The following is an 18,523-nucleotide window of genomic DNA, read 5'->3' on the forward strand; positions in this document are numbered from 1 at the left end:
CATATCACAGGAACTTAGCATAGACTGTCTCTGACATGGTAATATAACATATCACAGGAACTTAGCATAGACTGTCTCTCACATGTAATATAACATTACACAGGAACTTAGCATAGACTGTCTCTCACATGGTAATATAACATATCACAGGAACTTAGCATAGACTGTCTCTCACATGGTAATATAACATATCACAGGAACTTAGCATAGACTGTCTCTGACATGGTAATATAACATATCACAGGAACTTAGCATAGACTGTCTCTCACATGTAATATAACATTACACAGGAACTTAGCATAGACTGTCTCTGACATGGTAATATAACATATCACAGGAACTTAGCATAGACTGTCTCTCACATGGTAATATAACATATCACAGGAACTTAGCATAGACTGTCTCTGACATGGTAATATAACATATCACAGGAACTTAGCATAGACTGTCTCTCACATGGTAATATAACATTACACAGGAACTTAGCATAGACTGTCTCTGACATGGTAATATAACATATCACAGGAACTTAGCATAGACTGTCTCTCACATGGTAATATAACATATCACAGGAACTTAGCATAGACTGTCTCTGACATGGTAATATAACATATCACTGGAACTTAGCATAGACTGTCTCTGACATGGTAATATAACATATCACAGGAACTTAGCATAGACTGTCTCTGACATGGTAATATAACATATCACAGGAACTTAGCATAGACTGTCTGTCACATGGTAATATTAAATATCACAGGAACTTAGCATAGACTGTCTCTCACATGGTAATATAACATATCACAGGAACTTAGCAAAGACTGTTTCTCACATGGTAATATAACATATCACAGGAACTTAGCATAGACTGTCTCTGACATGGTAATATAACATATCACAGGAACTCAGCATAGACTGTCTCTCACATGGTAATATAACATATCACAGGAACTTAGCATAGACTGTCTCTCACATGGTAATATAACATATCACAGGAACTTAGCATAGACTGTTTCTCACATGGTAATATATCATATCACAGGAACTTAGCATAGACTGTCTCTCACATGGTAATATAACATATCACAGGAACTTAGCATAGACTGCCTCTGACATGGTAATATAACATATCACAGGAACTTAGCATAGACTGTCTCTCACATGGTAATATAATATATCACAGGAACTTAGCATAGACTGTCTCTCACATGGTAATATAACATATCACAGGAACTTAGCATAGACTGTGTCTCACATGGTAATATAACATATCACAGGAACTGATACATTGTATTCATCCTATCACATACCAGGAACAATGCATGGAACCAGTTTGGTTTTCCCGGTTTTATCACCTTCAGTTCTTAGGAAGCTCCATCCAATCACTTCTTACTCACAAACAAATTGTCTTTCCCACACATGCTTAGTATTGTAGCCAGAGACACAGGAGCCTCCCTGGCCAGCATTTCATAGGAAAGTGCTGTATATGAAGGGTTTGGCCATATAACACTATTCACACCTTCCAGCCAGAACTTTCTATTCATCAGACCTTCTGCTAGGAAATGACAATTAGCATCTAGTTTCCTGCAGTCACAGAGGCTGGTTATGTTATATACGAAAGTGCATTTACACCCATATTACATACTAAGGATATTGCATTGAACCTCTATATACCCCTGTCTATAGACCTCTAAGGATGACGCTATTTTGCGTACGCAGTCATACAGTAAATAAAGACTCCAGACCTAGAACATGTGGTTCCAAAGCACAAAGTATTATTCAAGTAAACTGCAAGTAAAAGCAGTTACCCGCTATGATCCTCATATAATCTTAGCGCAAAGAGATTATACAGACCCAAGTACAATTATACATACACAGCGCTCTCTGGTCCAGATGTTAGGCATCAGCAAGAAACCCCTCGTCAATCAGCATTCAGCACAAAGATTAGAAACCCAGGGTCAGAGCATATTTATACCCCCCCAGGAATAAACAACACAATAGAGAAGTTTGTTGCTAATACCATTGGTCTCAACGGAGAGGGCATATGTTACAAGGCATTTAACAGGTTGATTCAAATAGACACAACCCAGCCTTTAACAACTGAGGGTCTCTGGTTTCCTGCCTCATGCAACATCCTAACAGTTGGTCATATAATGTACATTTTGTTGCTTGAAGTCTCTGCGGTCCATAAGTTGAGAATGCATGATGCGATCTCCACATCTATGGTACCGGAATACTGTTGAGAGAATACGCATCAGTACAATACCAAACATGACTTACTTATCACGTATAAAACCTTAGTTACAAAATAATCTTTATTTCCTAGCAATTATAGTAACTGTGCATACTTGAATCTTATACTTTAAAGCTTATGGAACCTTTTATGTGAATATGTAATGTGTGATTATGTGGGGTTTGATGTAAAGACGCTAGTTAACTTGGGGCAAATGCATGTGCATGAAGCTAATAATCAGCGTTTTCATACAGGATCTTATGCATTCGCTAATATGCGACTAGTTACCAGCGCAATTGTGTGTATTAATGTGTGTATGAGAAATGGAGTAGATGCACCCAGCCCAGCCACACCCTACTCCTCACTCCACCCAGCCCAGCCACACTCTACCCCGCACTCCACCCAGCCCAGCCAGACCCTACCCCGCACTCCACCCAGCCCAACCACACTCTACCCCGCACTCCACCCAGCCCAGCCACACCCTACCCCACACTCCACCCAGCCCAGCCACACCCTACCCCGCACTCCACCCAGCCCAGCCACACCCTACCCTGCACTCCACCCAGCCCAGCCACACTCTACCCCACACTCCACCCAGCCCAACCACACTTCACCCAGCCCAGCCACACTCTACCCCGCACTCCACCCAGCCCAGCCACACTCCACCCAGCCCAGCCACACTCTACCCCGCACTCCACCCAGCCCAGCCACACCCTACCATGCACTCCACCCAGCGCAGCCACACCCTACCCTGCACTCCACCCAGCGCAGCCACACCCTACCCCGCACTCCACCCAGCGCAGCCACAGCCTACCCCGCACTCCACCCAGTGCAGCCACAGCCTACCCCACACTCCACCCAGCGCAGCCACACCCTACCCCGCACTCCACCCAGCGCAGCCACACCCTACCCCGCACTCCACCCAGCCCAGCCACACCCTACCCCGCACTCCACCCAGCGCAGCCACACCGTACCCCGCACTCCACCCAGCCCAACCACACTTCACCCAGCCCAGCCACACTCTACCCCGCACTCCACCCAGCCCAGCCACACTCCACCCAGCCCAGCCACACTCTACCCCGCACTCCACCCAGCCCAGCCACACCCTACCACGCACTCCACCCAGCGCAGCCACACCCTACCCCGCACTCCACCCAGCGCAGCCACACCCTACCCCGCACTCCACCCAGCGCAGCCACAGCCTACCCCGCACTCCACCCAGCGCAGCCACAGCCTACCCCGCACTCCACCCAGCCACACCCTACCCCGCACTCCACCCAGCCCAGCCACACCCTACCCCGCACTCCACCCAGCCCAGCCACACCCTACCCCGCACTCCACCCAGCGCAGCCACACTGTACCCCGCACTCCACTCAGCCCAGCCACACTCTACCCCGCACTTCACCCAGCCCAGCCACACCCTACCCCGCACTCCACCCAGCCCGGCCACACTCTACCCCGCACTCCACACAGCCCAGCCACACCCTACCCCGCACTCCACCCAGCGCAGCCACACCCTACCCCGCACTCCACCCAGCCCAGCCACACTCTACCCCGCACTTCACCCAGCCCGGCCACACCCTACCCCGCACTCCACCCAGCCCGGCCACACTCTACCCCGCACTCCACCCAGCCCAGCCACACCCTACCTCGCACTCCACCCAGCCCAGCCACACCCTACCCCGCACTCCACCAAGCCCAGCCACACTCTACCCCGCACTCCACCCAGCCCAGCCACACCCTACCCCCCACTCCACCCAGCCCAGCCACACTCTACCCCGCACTCCACCCAGCGCAGCCACAATCTACCCCACACTCCACCCAGCGCAGCCACACCCTACCCCGCACTCCACCCAGCCCAGCCACACCCTACCCCGCACTCCACCCAGCCCAGCCACACCCTACCCCGCACTCCACCAAGCCCAGCCACACCCTACCCCGCACTCCACCCAGCCCAGCCACACTCTACTCCGCACTCCACCTAGCGCAGCCACACTCCACCCAGCCCAGCCACACTCTACCCCGCACTCCACCCAGCCCAGCCACACTCTACCCCGCACTCCACCCAGCCCAGCCACACTCTACCCCGCACTCCACCCAGCGCAGCCACACTCTACCCCGCACTCCACCCAGCACAGCCACACTCTACCCCGCACTCCACCCAGCACAGCCACACTCTACCCCGCACTCCACCCAGCACAGCCACACTCTACCCCGCACTCCACCCAGCGCAGCCACACTCTACCCCGCACTCCACCCAGCGCAGCCACACTCTACCCCGCACTCCCCCAGTGCAGCGGGTCCAGGCCGCGGCATATAAAACATTAAAAGCACACTTATTATCACCCAGCGCCTAGCACAGAGTACACATTTACAATGGGCGCTTGGCCTCCAGCCACATAGACCCCCAGCTATAACATTAACAAGCCCCAAACTAGAATACTTTGGGAAGTTGGGACTCCAGAATGGTGGGTTCACGATAATAGTATTCATAAAGTTAATAATATTTTTCTTTACAGGCGGATTACAAGTCCCAGCAAGCCTGCCCCGGCATGATGACACTTGTGGCAGCACAAGTGCCAGCATGCCCGGACATTAAGGGACTGCTGGTGCCTGTAGTTTGCCTGTAAATAAATGATTAATATAAAGACAAGGCGCTGACACCGCGGTCAGAATATATGACTCATCGCGTTCAGGACGCATTGGTAACGCCGGGATGTATGTAGGAATATGCAAAGGATCGATCTCTCAGTAAGCACAGCCTTTGCGAATGAGTGACTTCCAAGTTTATGACCCAGAAGCCCCTCTGGCGTCCTTCTCCACATGCGGCCGTGCGTACCGCGGGGACGGCTGGGAGAGATCCAATTTGTTCCCTCTCACAGCACTCTCCCCATAGAAACCCATAGGCTTTTATAGGGTAACACCATCAGGAAGAATTACCCACTGCAACAAAGTCCCAGAGTGCATCACATGCCGGGGTTTGATGCATATGAGAAATGCGGTCACACCGGCAATTTTGGGGTTTGAGCGCATTTCTCCCCTTGCTATCTCCAGCCAAGGCTTAGTAAATAGACCCCTTTATTACCTACAAAACCCATGAAGCAGGTCCTCTTCCTTCAGTGTAGACATCAGGTTGATTCCATGGAGAGACCGATAGCAAATGAGGGTCAGTCCTGGACACTCCATAAAAATGAATGGGGAGGTGCTAATTAGCTAAGAGCGCTCTCAGCCAATCAGTGCTTACATATTTATTTCTATAGAGTCGCACTGCGACGAGGCCCTTCACAGAGCAAATCCATCGGTTTGTTATTTTCCCAAGATCCCTGGATGCCTACATGGAACTTAGAGGACGTCATCCAAGGATTTGGGGAGTATTAATTTGAGGGTGGGCTGAGTGAGGGCTGCGTAGGGGAGCTTTTATCAATAGCAGCGTCTAAACTGGTGGCTCTCACAGGCGTCTGAGATGGCGGCCGGCTTTTAGTACAGAGTTATTTTTGATTATCAATATTTTGAATGTCAACATTTTGGTTGTCGACCTTATGACTCAACATTTTTCTGTTTCTATATTTTGAACATGTCAACATGTTGATTTGTGACAGTTACTTATTCAATGTTGACATTTTGGTGTTGAAGTTTTCACTGTTTAAATTTTGCTTACATCCCAGCCTGGGCCCATCTAACAAGACCGGTCCTGGGTAATTAGCCCCCCCCCTCCTCCCTCGGCTTGCATTGAGTTCTAGATAGGGCAGCCACCAGTTAATGGTAGGATACCCCAAGCTCTCAAAGATTACTATAGGCAGGAAACACAAAAGGACTTTCATTCACTGCAAGTAGTTGCTGTAACGTGGTGAGATGTTGGACCTTTGTGTGTGGTTAGCTCTTTGCCCAGGACGCCTCTTGATTTTTCCACCAATCTACAAGTTGAGATGCAATTCTGGTTCTCCGAAGCATCTCCTGAAGCACAGAGAGGCAGAATCTTGAAGAGCATGGGATGGACCATAAATGACATTCAGTGATTCACAAACACTCGACCAGATTTAGGTAATTTATAGGGCATTTATTATAATTATATTACATGTAGGCAGCAGGTAGACATTGACAATTATTTTCAAAAAGATCCATGTAACAAATAAAAGAACAGTATAGCTTGGCCCCAAATAATGGGACAACTTGGAAGCAAATGAACCTCGGCATGAACTAGAACTTTCTTTTCTTATCTTTTTAAGGAAAAAACAGAACACTGGTGTTTTCATTTCCCAATGTGTTTTCCGTGCCCTCACATCGCTCTCATTTCCTCAGTGGTATATTTAAAGATGGCTGCCACCAGGTCAAGAGACCCTGGCATTTCCTTAAGACTGGCCAAGGTTTCCTGTAGATGGGGAGGGGAGAGAAGTGACAGGAATGGGATGGGAAGGAAAGGGAAGCTTCCTGTCTCCATTTATATACTGCACACTTACACACACGCGCAGGAATAGCAGAGAGATGCTCTAAGACCTGGGTGAGGGTGGAGCAGTGTCAGCTGGGTAAGAGCCTTTGTGTCTCTATGTACTATTGTGTTATGTGCGTGCTCCCATGTGTAAGTAATGGAGTCTCTATGGATTATTGTGTTATGTGCGTGCTCCCATGTGTAAGTAATGGAGTCTCTATGGATTATTGTGTTACGTGCGTGCTCCCATGTGTAAGTAATGGAGTCTCTATGTACATATATCTCTGCCTGCTGATAGGAGCCTGTATCTGATATGAGGGAGACAGTCTATACAAATGGCCTCTATTACTGTGACCGATGTCTTATATTACAGGCACCTTTATAATGAGTGTGCACAATCCTTGGACATACTGCCCAGTAATGGTGCTAAAATGTAACAGGAAAAAAGGAAACAAAGGATGGAGATACATATACATACATACATACACACACATATACACACACATATACACACTTTATATATGTATTTGTTGTCTGCTCACCCATTGTATCGCAATGATATGTTACTATATATATATATATATATATATATAAATATAAGAATATATTTTATGTTGTGTGCTCACCCATAGAATCACATTGATATGTTGCTGTGTGCTCGCTGATGGAATCACATTGATATGTTGCTGTGTGCTCACCCATAGAATCACATTGATATGTTGCTGTGTGCTCGCTGATTGAATCACATTGATATGTTGCTGTGTGCTCACCCATAGAATCACATTGATAAGTTGCTGTGTGATCGCTGATGGAATCACATTGATATGTCGTTGTGTGCTCACCCATAGAATCACATTGATATGTTGCTGTGTGCTCGCTGAAGGCATCACATTGATATGTTGCTGTGTGCTCGCTGATGGAATCACATTGATATGTCGCTGTGTGCTCACCCTTAGAATCACATTGATATGTCGCTGTGTGCTCGCTGATGGCATCACATTGATATGTTGCTGTGTGCTCGCTGATGGAATCACATTGATATGTCGCTGTGTGCTCACCCTTAGAATCACATTGATATGTCGCTGTGTGCTCGCTGATGGCATCACATTGATATGTTGCTGTGTGCTCACCCATAGAATCACATTGATATGTTGCTGTGTGCTCGCTGAAGGCATCACATTGATATGTTGCTGTGTGCTCGCTGATGGAATCACATTGATATGTCGCTGTGTGCTCACCCTTAGAATCACATTGATATGTCGCTGTGTGATCGCTGATGGAATCACATTGATATGTTGCTGTGTGCTCGCTGATGGAATCACATTGATATGTTGATGTGTGCTCACCCATAGAATCACATTGATATGTTGCTGTGTGCTCGCTGATGGCATCACATTGATATGTTGCTGTGTGCTCGCTGATGGAATCACATTGATATGTTGCTGTGTGCTCGCTGATGGAATCACATTGATATGTCGCTGTGTGCTCACCCATTGAATCACATTGATATGTCGCTGTGTGATCACTGATGGAATCACATTGATATGTTGCTGTGTGCTCGCTGATGGAATCACATTGATATGTCGCTGTGTGCTCACCCATAGAATCACATTAATATGTCGCTGTGTGATCGCTGATGGAATCACATTGATATGTTGCTGTGTGCTCGCTGATGGAATCACATTGATATGTCGCTGTGTGCTCGCTGATGGAATCACATTGATATGTCGCTGTGTGCTCGCTGATGGCATCACATTGATATGTTGCTGTGTGCTCGCTGATGGAATCACATTGATATGTTGTTGTGTGCTTGCTGATGGCATCACATTGATATGTCGCTGTGTGCTCACCCATAGAATCACATTGATATGTCGCTGTGTGATCGCTGATGGAATCACATTGATATGTCGCTGTGTGATCGCTGATGGAATCACATTGATATGTTGCTGTGTGCTCACCCATAGAATCACATTGATATGTCGCTGTGTGCTCGCTGATGGAATCACATTGATATGTCGCTGTGGGCTCGCTGATGGCATCACATTGATATGTCGCTGTGTGCTCGCTGATGGCATCACATTGATATGTCGCTGTGTGCTCGTTGATGGAATCACATTGATATGTCGCTGTGTGCTCGCTGATGGAATCACATTGATATGTCGCTGTGTGCTCGCTGATGGAATCACATTGATATGTCGCTGTGTGCTCGCTGATGGCATCACATTGATATGTCGCTGTGTGCTCGCTGATGGCATCACATTGATATGTCGCTGTGTGCTCGCTGATGGCATCACATTGATATGTCGCTGTGTGCTCACTGATGGCATCACATTGATATGTCGCTGTGTGCACGCTGATGGCATCACATTGATGTGTCGCTGTGTGCTCGCTGATGGAATCACATTGATGTGTGGCTGTGTGCTCGCTGATGGCATCACATTGATGTGTCGCTGTGTGCTCGCTGATGGCATCACATTGATGTGTCGCTGTGTGCTCGCTGATGGCATCACATTGATGTGTCGCTGTGTGCTCGCTGATGGCATCACATTGATGTGTCGCTGTGGGCTCGCTGATGGCATCACATTGATGTGTCGCTGTGTGCTCGCTGATGGCATCACATTGATGTGTCGCTGTGTGCTCGCTGATGGAATCACATTGATATGTCGCTGTGTGCTCACCCATAGAATCACATTGATATGTCGCTGTGTGATCGCTGATGGAATCACATTGATATGTCGCTGTGTGATCGCTGATGGAATCACATTGATATGTTGCTGTGTGCTCACCCATAGAATCACATTGATATGTCGCTGTGTGCTCGCTGATGGAATCACATTGATATGTCGCTGTGGGCTCGCTGATGGCATCACATTGATATGTCGCTGTGTGCTCGCTGATGGCATCACATTGATATGTCGCTGTGTGCTCGTTGATGGAATCACATTGATATGTTGCTGTGTGCTCGCTGATGGAATCACATTGATAAGTCGCTGTGTGCTCGCTGATGGAATCACATTGATATGTCGCTGTGTGCTCGCTGATGGCATCACATTGATATGTCGCTGTGTGCTCGCTGATGGCATCACATTGATATGTCGCTGTGTGCTCGCTGATGGCATCACATTGATATGTCGCTGTGTGCTCACTGATGGCATCACATTGATATGTCGCTGTGTGCACGCTGATGGCATCACATTGATGTGTCGCTGTGTGCTCGCTGATGGAATCACATTGATGTGTGGCTGTGTGCTCGCTGATGGCATCACATTGATGTGTCGCTGTGTGCTCGCTGATGGCATCACATTGATGTGTCGCTGTGTGCTCGCTGATGGCATCACATTGATGTGTCGCTGTGTGCTCGCTGATGGCATCACATTGATGTGTCGCTGTGGGCTCGCTGATGGCATCACATTGATGTGTCGCTGTGTGCTCGCTGATGGCATCACATTGATGTGTCGCTGTGTGCTCGCTGATGGAATCACATTGATGTGTCGCTGTGTGCTCGCTGATGGCATCACATTGATGTGTCGCTGTGTGCTCGCTGATGGCATCACATTGATTTGTCGCTGTGTGCTCGCTGATGGCATCACATTGATATGTCGCTGTGTGCTCGCTGATGGCATCACATTGATATGTCGCTGTGTGCTCGCTGATGGCATCACATTGATATGTCGCTGTGTGCTCGCTGATGGCATCACATTGATATGTCGCTGTGTGCTCGCTGATGGCATCACATTGATATGTCGCTGTGTGCTCGCTGATGGAATCACATTGATATGTCGCTGTGTGCTCGCTGATGGAATCACATTGATATGTCGCTGTGTGATCGCTGATGGCATCACATTGATATGTCGCTGTGTGCTCGCTGATGGCATCACATTGATATGTCGCTGTGTGCTCGCTGATGGCATCACATTGATGTGTCGCTGTGTGCTCGCTGATGGAATCACATTGATGTGTTGCTGTGTGCTCGCTGATGGCATCACATTGATGTGTTGCTGTGTGCTCGCTGATGGCATCACATTGATGTGTCGCTGTGTGCTCGCTGATGGAATCACATTGATGTGTCGCTGTGTGCTCGCTGATGGAAACACATTGATATGTCGCTGTGTGCTCGCTGATGGCATCACATTGATATGTTGCTGTGTGCTCGCTGATGGCATCACATTGATATGTCGCTGTGTGCTCACCGATGGCATCACATTGATATGTCGCTGTGTGCTCACCCATAGAATCACATTGATATGTCGCTTTGTGCTCACTGATGGAATCACATTGATATGTCGCTGTGTGCTCGCTGATGGAATCACATTGATATGTCGCTGTGTGATCGCTGATGGAATCACATTGATATGTCGTTGTGTGCTCGCTGATGGCATCACATTGATATGTCGCTGTGTGCTCGCTGATGGAATCACATTGATATGTCGCTGTGTGATCGCTGATGGAATCACATTGATATGTCGCTGTGTGCTCGCTGATGGAATCACATTGATATGTCGCTGTGTGATCGCTGATGGCATCACATTGATATGTCGCTGTGTGCTCGCTGATGGCATCACATTGATATGTCGCTGTGTGCTCGCTGATGGCATCACATTGATGTGTCGCTGTGTGCTCGCTCATGGAATCACATTGATGTGTTGTTGTGTGCTCGCTGATGGCATCACATTGATGTGTTGCTGTGTGCTCGCTGATGGCATCACATTGATGTGTTGCTGTGTGCTCGCTGATGGAATCACATTGATGTGTTGCTGTGTGCTCGCTGATGGAAACACATTGATATGTCGCTGTGTGCTCGCTGATGGCATCACATTGATATGTTGCTGTGTGCTCGCTGATGGCATCACATTGATATGTTGCTGTGTGCTCGCTGATGGCATCACATTGATATATCGCTGTGTGCTCACCCATAGAATCACATTGATATGTTGCTGTGTGCTCGCTGATGGCATCACATTGATATGTCGCTGTGGGCTCGCTGATGGCATCACATTGATATGTCGCTGTGTGCTCGCTGATGGCATCACATTGATATGTCGCTGTGTGCTCGCTGATGGCATCACATTGATATGTCGCTGTGGGCTCGCTGATGGCATCACATTGATATGTCGCTGTGTGCTCGCTGATGGCATCACATTGATATGTCGCTGTGCGCTCGCTGATGGCATCACATTGATATGTCGCTGTGTGCTCGCTGATGGCATCACATTGATATGTTGCTGTGTGCTCGCTGATGGCATCACATTGATATGTTGCTGTGTGCTCACCCATAGAATCACATTGATATGTTGCTGTGTGCTCGCTGATGGAATCACATTGATATGTTGCTGTGTGCTCGCTGATGGAATCACATTGATATGTTGCTGTGTGCTCACCCATAGATTCACATTGATACGTTGCTGTGTGCTCGCTGATGGAATCACATTGATATGTCGTTGTGTGCTCGCTGATGGAATCACATTGATATGTCGCTGTGTGCACGCTGATGGAATCACATTGATATGTTGCTGTGTGCTCGCTGATGGCATCACATTGATATGTCGCTGTGTGATCGCTGATGGAATCACATTGATATGTCGCTGTGTGATCGCTGATGGCATCACATTGATATGTTGCTGTGTTCTCGCTGATGGAATCACATTGATATGTTGCTGTGTGCTCGCTGATGGCATCACATTGATATGTCGCTGTGTGATCGCTGATGGAATCACATTGATATGTCGTTGTGTGCTCGCTGATGGCATCACATTGATATGTCGCTGTGTGCTCGCTGATGGAATCACATTGATATGTCGCTGTGTGATCGCTGATGGAATCACATTGATATGTTGCTGTGTGATCGCTGATGGAATCACATTGATATGTCGCTGTGTGCTCGCTGATGGAATCACATTGATATGTCGCTGTGTGCTCGCTGATGGAATCACATTGATATGTTGTTGTGTGATCGCTGATGGAATCACATTGATATGTCGCTGTGTGCTCGCTGATGGAATCACATTGATATGTTGCTGTGTGATCGCTGATGGAATCACATTGATATGTTACTAGTCTATAAGCTTTATCACAGATGGCTGCTCGGTCATTATAGTGGCTGCCTCTCTCTATAGAGTGCTAGCAGCAGAACAGTAGAGGAGATGGCTGCCGTGTAGGGGACTCTGTGTAAGATTTATAGTGTGTGAGTCTCGGATATCCTATCATCTGCAAGGTATTCTTGGTGCTGTAGTCCCAATACAAGACAGATTATAGGGTCTGCTTATTAAAGTCTGGGAACTTCCCACATAATTTAGGGCTTTTGCCTATGTACTGTATCAAAGCCGTCTACAGGTGAATGCTGTCACACATGGCGGCATGTTGTGATATTGTACCGATTGCTGACGCTATCTCAGGATGGCATTACCTGGGGGTGACACTTAAAAAATTATGTATTAATTTTTGCTATTATTTTCTGCTATTCTCTAATTTTTACAAATTAAAAAAATAATAATATTATTATTGCTATTTTTCTTTTTAACCAACAATATACTGGAAGTCAGAATCCGTGCTTCTAATCCTAATACACATACAGGAGTAATAAGCCGGCTCCCTAATCTGCTCCCTGATACCTATCTGGCCTGGTAGTGATAACACTACTATTACCAATGCCGGGCAGTGACGCTGGGTGTACGGTGCTATGGCCTAGTACACATACAGAAGTAATAAGCCGGCTCCCTAATCTGCTCCCTTATAGATATCTGGCCTGGTAGTGATAACACTACTATTACCACTGCCGGGCAGTGACGCTGGGTGTACGGTGCTATGGCCTAGTACACATACAGGAGTAATAAGTCGGCTCCCTAATCTGCTCCCTGATATCTATCTGGCCAGGTAGTGATAACACTACTATTACCACTGCCGGGCAGTGACGCTGGGTGTATGGTGCTATGGCCTAGTACACATACAGGAGTAATAAGCCGGCTCCCTAATCTGCTCCCTGATACCTATCTGGCCTGGTAGTGATAACACTACTATTACCACTGCCGGGCAGTGACGCTGGGTGTACGGTGCTATGGCCTAGTACACATACAGAAGTAATAAGCCGGCTCCCTAATCTGCTCCCTGATACCTATCTGGCCTGGTAGTGATAACACTACTATTACCACTGCCGGGCAGTGACGCTGGGTGTATGGTGCTATGGCCTAGTACACATACAGGAGTAATAAACCGGCTCCCTATTCTGCTCCCTGATATCTATCTGGCCTGGTAGTGATAACACTACTATTACCACTGCCGGGCAGTGACGCTGGGTGTATGGTGCTATGGCCTAGTACACATACAGGAGTAATAAGCCGGCTCCCTAATCTGCTCCCTTATAGCTATCTGGCCTGGTAGTGATAACACAATTATTACCACTGCCGGGCAGTGACGCTTGGTGTACGGTGCTATGGCCTAGTACACATACAGGAGTAATAAGCCGGCTCCCTAATCTGCTCCCTGATACCTATCTGGCCTGGTAGTGATAACACTACTATTACCACTGCCGGGCAGTGACGCTGGGTGTATGGTGCTATGGCCTAGTACACATACAGGAGTAATAAGCCGGCTCCCTAATCTGCTCCCTGATATCTATCTGGCCTGGTAGTGATAACACTACTATTACCACTGCCGGGCAGTGACGCTGGGTGTATGGTGCTATGGCCTAGTACACATACAGGAGTAATAAGCCGGCTCCCTAATCTGCTCCCTGATACCTATCTGGCCTGGTAGTGATAACACTACTATTACCAATGCCGGGCAGTGACGCTGGGTGTACGGTGCTATGGCCTAGTACACATACAGAAGTAATAAGCCGGCTCCCTAATCTGCTCCCTGATACCTATCTGGCCTGGTAGTGATAACACTACTATTACCAATGCCGGGCAGTGACGCTGGGTGTACGGTGCTATGGCCTAGTACACATACAGAAGTAATAAGCCGGCTCCCTAATCTGCTCCCTTATAGATATCTGGCCTGGTAGTGATAACACTACTATTACCACTGCCGGGCAGTGACGCTGGGTGTACGGTGCTATGGCCTAGTACACATACAGGAGTAATAAGCCGGCTCCCTAATCTGCTCCCTGATATCTATCTGGCCAGGTAGTGATAACACTACTATTACCACTGCCGGGCAGTGACGCTTGGTGTATGGTGCTATGGCCTAGTACACATACAGGAGTAATAAGCCGGCTCCCTAATCTGCTCCCTGATACCTATCTGGCCTGGTAGTGATAACACTACTATTACCAATGCCGGGCAGTGACGCTGGGTGTACGGTGCTATGGCCTAGTACACATACAGAAGTAATAAGCCGGCTCCCTAATCTGCTCCCTTATAGCTATCTGGCCTGGTAGTGATAACACAATTATTACCACTGCCGGGCAGTGACGCTTGGTGTACGGTGCTATGGCCTAGTACACATACAGGAGTAATAAGCCGGCTCCCTAATCTGCTCCCTGATACCTATCTGGCCTGGTAGTGATAACACTACTATTACCACTGCCGGGCAGTGACGCTGGGTGTATGGTGCTATGGCCTAGTACACATACAGGAGTAATAAGCCGGCTCCCTAATCTGCTCCCTGATATCTATCTGGCCTGGTAGTGATAACACTACTATTACCACTGCCGGGCAGTGACGCTGGGTGTATGGTGCTATGGCCTAGTACACATACAGGAGTAATAAGCCGGCTCCCTAATCTGCTCCCTGATACCTATCTGGCCTGGTAGTGATAACACTACTATTACCAATGCCGGGCAGTGACGCTGGGTGTACGGTGCTATGGCCTAGTACACATACAGAAGTAATAAGCCGGCTCCCTAATCTGCTCCCTTATAGATATCTGGCCTGGTAGTGATAACACTACTATTACCACTGCCGGGCAGTGAAGCTGGGTGTACGGTGCTATGGCCTAGTACACATACAGGAGTAATAAGCCGGCTCCCTAATCTGCTCCCTGATACCTATCTGGCCTGGTAGTGATAACACTACTATTACCACTGCCGGGCAGTGACGCTGGGTGTATGGTGCTATGGCCTAGTACACATACAGGAGTAATAAGCCGGCTCCCTAATCTGCTCCCTGATATCTATCTGGCCAGGTAGTGATAACACTACTATTACCACTGCCGGGCAGTGACGCTTGGTGTATGGTGCTATGGCCTAGTACACATACAGGAGTAATAAGCCGGCTCCCTAATCTGCTCCCTGATACCTATCTGGCCTGGTAGTGATAACACTACTATTACCACTGCCGGGCAGTGACGCTGGGTGTATGGTGCTATGGCCTAGTACACATACAGGAGTAATAAGCCGGCTCCCTAATCTGCTCCCTGATACCTATCTGGCCTGGTAGTGATAACACTACTATTACCACTGCCGGGCAGTGACGCTGGGTGTACGGTGCTATGGCCTAGTACACATACAGGAGTAATAAGCCGGCTCCCTAATCTGCTCCCTTATAGCTATCTGGCCTGGTAGTGATAACACAATTATTACCACTGCCGGGCAGTGACGCTTGGTGTACGGTGCTATGGCCTAGTACACATACAGGAGTAATAAGCCGGCTCCCTAATCTGCTCCCTGATACCTATCTGGCCTGGTAGTGATAACACTACTATTACCACTGCCGGGCAGTGACGCTGGGTGTATGGTGCTATGGCCTAGTACACATACAGGAGTAATAAGCCGGCTCCCTAATCTGCTCCCTGATATCTATCTGGCCTGGTAGTGATAACACTACTATTACCACTGCCGGGCAGTGACGCTGGGTGTATGGTGCTATGGCCTAGTACACATACAGGAGTAATAAACCGGCTCCCTAATCTGCTCCCTGATACCTATCTGGCCTGGTAGTGATAACACTACTATTACCAATGCCGGGCAGTGACGCTGGGTGTACGGTGCTATGGCCTAGTACACATACAGAAGTAATAAGCCGGCTCCCTAATCTGCTCCCTGATACCTATCTGGCCTGGTAGTGATAACACTACTATTACCACTGCCGGGCAGTGACGCTTGGTGTATGGTGCTATGGCCTAGTACACATACAGGAGTAATAAGCCGGCTCCCTAATCTGCTCCCTGATACCTATCTGGCCTGGTAGTGATAACACTACTATTACCACTGCCGGGCAGTGACGCTGGGTGTACGGTGCTATGGCCTAGTACACATACAGGAGTAATAAGCCGGCTCCCTAATCTGCTCCCTGATATCTATCTGGCCAGGTAGTGATAACACTACTATTACCACTGCCGGGCAGTGACGCTTGGTGTATGGTGCTATGGCCTAGTACACATACAGAAGTAATAAGCCGGCTCCCTAATCTGCTCCCTGATAGCTATCTGGCCTGGTAGTGATAACACTACTATTACCAATGCCGGGCAGTGACGCTGGGTGTACGGTGCTATGGCCTAGTACACATACAGAAGTAATAAGGCGGCTCCCTAATCTGCTCCCTTATAGCTATCTGGCCTGGTAGTGATAACACAATTATTACCACTGCCGGGCAGTGACGCTTGGTGTACGGTGCTATGGCCTAGTACACATACAGGAGTAATAAGCCGGCTCCCTAATCTGCTCCCTGATACCTATCTGGCCTGGTAGTGATAACACTACTATTACCACTGCCGGGCAGTGACGCTGGGTGTATGGTGCTATGGCCTAGTACACATACAGGAGTAATAAGCCGGCTCCCTAATCTGCTCCCTGATACCTATCTGGCCTGGTAGTGATAACACTACTATTACCACTGCCGGGCAGTGACGCTGAGTGTATGGTGCTATGGCCTAGTACACATACAGGAGTAATAAGCCGGCTCCCTAATCTGCTCCCTGATATCTATCTGGCCTGGTAGTGATAACACTACTATTACCACTGCCGGGCAGTGACGCTGGGTGTATGGTGCTATGGCCTAGTACACATACAGGAGTAATAAGCCGGCTCCCTAATCTGCTCCCTGATACCTATCTGGCCTGGTAGTGATAACACTACTATTACCAATGCCGGGCAGTGACGCTGGGTGTATGGTGCTATGGCCTAGTACACATACAGGAGTAATAAGCCGGCTCCCTAATCTGCTCCCTGATATCTATCTGGCCTGGTAGTGATAACACTACTATTACCACTGCCGGGCAGTGACGCTTGGTGTATGGTGCTATGGCCTAGTACACATACAGGAGTAATAAGCCGGCTCCCTAATCTGCTCCCTGATACCTATCTGGCCTGGTAGTGATAACACTACTATTACCACTGCCGGGCAGTGACGCTGGGTGTATGGTGCTATGGCCTAGTACACATACAGGAGTAATAAGCCGGCTCCCTAATCTGCTCCCTGATACCTATCTGGCCTGGTAGTGATAACACTACTATTACCAATGCCGGGCAGTGACGCTGGGTGTATGGTGCTATGGCCTAGTACACATACAGGAGTAATAAGCCGGCTCCCTAATCTGCTCCCTGATATCTATCTGGCCTGGTAGTGATAACACTACTATTACCACTGCCGGGCAGTGACGCTTGGTGTATGGTGCTATGGCCTAGTACACATACAGGAGTAATAAGCCGGCTCCCTAATCTGCTCCCTGATACCTATCTGGCCTGGTAGTGATAACACTACTATTACCACTGCCGGGCAGTGACGCTTGGTGTATGGTGCTATGGCCTAGTACACATACAGGAGTAATAAGCCGGCTCCCTAATCTGCTCCCTGATACCTATCTGGCCTGGTAGTGATAACACTACTATTACCAATGCCGGGCAGTGACGCTGGGTGTATGGTGCTATGGCCTAGTACACATACAGGAGTAATAAGCCGGCTCCCTAATCTGCTCCCTGATATCTATCT

General features: G+C 48.4%; 1 protein-coding gene across 1 annotated transcript in view; it reads left to right on the forward strand.

The window, feature by feature from the left end:
• Positions 1–6,702: 6,702 nt before the first annotated feature.
• EXOC3L2 (exocyst complex component 3 like 2) overlaps positions 6,703–18,523 on the forward strand; it is a gene marked incomplete at its 3' end in the record, with an annotated part of 280,938 nt that continues 269,117 nt past the window's right edge. Inside the window, exon 1 of the mRNA XM_088463885.1 lies at positions 6,703–6,756. The remainder of the gene's footprint in view (positions 6,757–18,523) is intronic.

This window comes from Taudactylus pleione, unplaced genomic scaffold (genome assembly GCF_031769625.1).
Source record: "Taudactylus pleione unplaced genomic scaffold, aTauple2 ptg001492l, whole genome shotgun sequence".
In the NCBI taxonomy this organism is placed as follows: domain Eukaryota; kingdom Metazoa; phylum Chordata; class Amphibia; order Anura; family Myobatrachidae; genus Taudactylus; species Taudactylus pleione.